The sequence below is a fragment of the Papio anubis genome, unplaced genomic scaffold (assembly GCF_008728515.1).
Source record: "Papio anubis isolate 15944 unplaced genomic scaffold, Panubis1.0 scaffold3111, whole genome shotgun sequence".
Lineage (NCBI taxonomy): Eukaryota > Metazoa > Chordata > Mammalia > Primates > Cercopithecidae > Papio > Papio anubis.
This window is the reverse complement of record NW_022163228.1, coordinates 1-3327: the sequence shown is the minus strand read 5'-3', so window position 1 is coordinate 3327 and position 3327 is coordinate 1. Positions and strand designations below refer to the sequence as shown.

Sequence of the window (3327 nt, the reverse complement as noted above, 5' to 3'; positions counted from 1 at the left end):
CTAGACCCCAAGAATCTCACCTTTTCAAGCCGTGAGAGACACATCAGAGCCCTGGGCACTGTCGTTGGCTGGGGTAGAACAAAAACAGGACATGGTCAGAGCCCGCAGGAGACATGGGACAGGAGGAATTATGGGGTTGGTGAGCTCCTCCACACTCCCACCCCCACCACTTACACACAGACTGAGAGTAGCTCCCTCCTTTTCCACCTGTGGGAAGAAAATGTCCTGTGAGGAGGCTGCGAGGAAGCAGGTCCAGAAGATCTTAGCGGAATCTCCTAGTCTCGGACCCAAGATAAATTTCCAGAACAATGACTACAGACCCAGGGCAGGATCAGGGAACAGGAGGAAAGCAGCTGTGTGTCCTGGACCAACTGCCCTCCCAAGGTCTGTCCTTAGCAGGGACCTTCCCCTGACTCGTGAATGCTGGAATCAGGACCCAATACCATAATCAAGGTGATATATCCGTCCTTCATTGTCACACTGCTACACAAAAGAGTAAGTGCTGGCACACAGGGTCCCAGGCTGGGTTAGCCTCTGTGTGGATGTTGCTTCCCAGGAATGAGGCAGGGAACACTTCCACCTGGGGCTTGAAACCCCCAGTGGGACAAGAAAACCCAGACCCCACCCCACGCCCCTTCCGTACCTGAGCTCTTCCTCCTCATCATAGCAGCGACCACAGCTCCGATGAACACAGCTCCTAGGACAGCCAGGCCAGCAACAGTGCCGACGATGGGGATGGTGGACTGGGAAGATGGCTCTGGGAAAGGAGGGGAAGATGAGGGGCCCTGACCCTGCTGAAGGGCTCCAGAAGGGTTCCTGCTTTCCCTGAGAAGAGACATGACCCCTCATCCCCCTCCTTACCCCATCTCAGGGTGAGGGGCTCCAGCAGTCCCTTGTGCTGCACATGGCACGTGTATCTCTGCTCTTCTCCAGAAGGCACCACCACAGCTCCCCACTTCTGGAAGGTTCCATCTCCTGCTGGCCTGGTCTCCACAAGCTCGGTGTCCTGAGTTTGGTCCTCCCCATCCCGCTGCCAGGTCAGTGTGATCTCCGCAGGGTAGAAGCCCAGGGCCCAGCACCTCAGGATGGCCTCATGGTCAGAGATGCGGTGGTGGGTCACATGTGTCTTTGGGGGTTCTGAGGGGAAGAGTCAGAAAATTCAGGCACTTTGCATCTCTCATGGGACACCCCAGCAGCACCCATGTGACCATCCTGAGAATGAACAGGACACCTGGGGTGGGGAAGGGAGCACAGAAGCCAGACACCAGCCTGGACACAGGCATCTGGGATAATCTCCTATTCCTTGGAGAGTTCTAGTCTCTGAGGGAGGAACAGGGACTTCTGGTCCTGACCTGAGTGGAGGCCGAGGGACTCAGAAAAGCTGGAATCAGACCTTCAAACACATTGAGTGTGAGGCAGAGAACAAGGCCTGAGAGAAAAAGTCACAGTGCCCAAGGCTGCTGCGGTGGTCAAAGGGGACCCCTGATCAGTATTCAGGGACTGTCTTCCCCTCCATTTCCTCAGAGACGTCATCCCTTAATTGTCCTAGAGAGCAGAGGGGGCCCTCAGAGGAAATCAGGAAAACTCATGCCATTCTCCATTCAAGGGAGGGCGACATTATAGCGCTGATCCCATTTTCCTCTCCTCCTCATGGGAGGCCATCCCGGGCTATCTAGAGGTGATGGGGAAGGCGCCCCATTGCCCCTGGTACCCGCGCGCTGCAGCCTCTCCTTCCCCTTCTCCAGGTGTCTGCGGAGCCACTCCACGCACGTCCCCTCCAGGTGCGCTCTCATCTGCTCTGCCTCGCGGGCCGCCTCCCACTTGCGCTGAGTTATCTGAGCCGCCGTGTCTGCCGCGGTCCAGGAGCGCAGGTCCTCGTTCAGGGCGATGTAATCCTTGCCGTCGTAGGCTAACTGGTGATACCCGCGGAGGAGTCGCCCGTCGGGCCCCAGGTCGCAGCCGTATATCCACTGGAGGGTGTGAGACCCTGGCCCCGCCCCCGCGGTCAGACCGTTCCCCGAGCCCCGCCCCGCCCCGACCACACCCCGGGCATTTTGGCCGCACCTGAAAATGAAGCCAGGTAAAGGCGCCTGGGGCTCTCCCCGGTCGAGGATCTCGGCGGGTCCCGCGGCCTCGGGGCGGATCTCGGACCCGGAGACTCGGGGAGACCCGGGCCGTCCGTGGGGGATGGGGAGGGGTCGTGACCTGCGCCCCGGGCCGGGACCACTCACCCGCCTCGCTCTGGTTGTAGTAGCCGCGCAGGTTCCGCAGGCCCACTCGGAAAGACTGTGTGATGTCCTTGGCGAGCCCTGTCTGCTCTTCCCAATACTCCGGCCCCTCCTGCTCCGCCCACGGCGCCCGCGGCTCCATCCTCGGACTCGCGGCGTCGCTGTCGAACCGCACGAACTGCGTGTCGTCCACGTAGCCCACGGAGATGAAGCGGGGCTCCCCGCGGCCGGGCCGGGACGTGCCGGCGCTGAAATACCTCAAGGAGTGCGAGCCTGGGGGCGAGGAGAGGCTGAGACCCGCCCGACCCTCCTCCCCGCGCGGCTCCCCGGGCCCTGCGCCCCCGCCTGCGGTCCCCTCGCTCCTCCCCGCAGAGGCCGTTTCCCTCCCGACCCCGCACTCACCGGCCCAGGTCTCGGTCAGGGCCAGGGCCGCCGAGAGCAGCAGGAGGAGGGTTCCGGGCGCCATGACCGCATCTCGGCGTCTGAGGAGACTCTGAGTCTGGGCGGGTGCGTGAGGACTTTAGAACTGAGACCGCGGCGACGCTGATTGGCTTCTCTAGACATCCGACACCCAATGAGAGTGGGAACTGGGGACGCATCACGAGTATCCTGGAAGAAGGACCCGACACAGGTTGAGAGAAGTGAAACTAGGGGAGTGGGGAATCCCCAACCCAGTGCCTCCCCAATGCAGATAAGGCCCGAGGCCCTGAGAGCCACGCCCAGGACCTGGGACTTCATCCTGATCCCTCTCCGACACCAAGCCTCTTTGACACCCTGTCTGCCTGAGTCCTGGACAAGTATCTGTCTGTGGAAACCAGGGAGAGACCCCCCAGGTTGCGCCCAGCCTCTTCCCCTTCCCTACTCGTCCTGGAATCCCCGATCCTGAACTGGGCTCCCTGCCTCCCACTCCTACCTCTCCCCTTGGACCTTTGTACAGGGAAACTCACCACGGGGAACTTGATGCCAGAGAGTGAGCTTGCCCCGGGAATGGAGGTGTAGAGACAGGGGTTTTCTCTCTAAACCTGGTGAAGTTTTGTCTGAAGGCACCACACAGAGATTCTCATAGAGACCAGTTTCCTTTTTGTTTATTAATACAGTA

At 60.5% G+C, this 3327-nt stretch overlaps 1 pseudogene across 1 annotated transcript; it reads right to left on the bottom strand.

Annotated features, from left to right (window-relative positions):
- LOC101015730 lies at window positions 1–2711 on the bottom strand (annotated as a pseudogene). Its single transcript, XR_004181531.1, has 7 exons — window positions 2631–2711; window positions 2232–2501; window positions 1712–1987; window positions 862–1137; window positions 644–757; window positions 175–207; window positions 1–68 (listed from the first exon to the last, which is right to left on the bottom strand). The product of XR_004181531.1 is annotated as an HLA class I histocompatibility antigen, B-14 alpha chain-like (transcript).
- Between the last annotated feature and the right edge of the window lie 616 nt (window positions 2712–3327).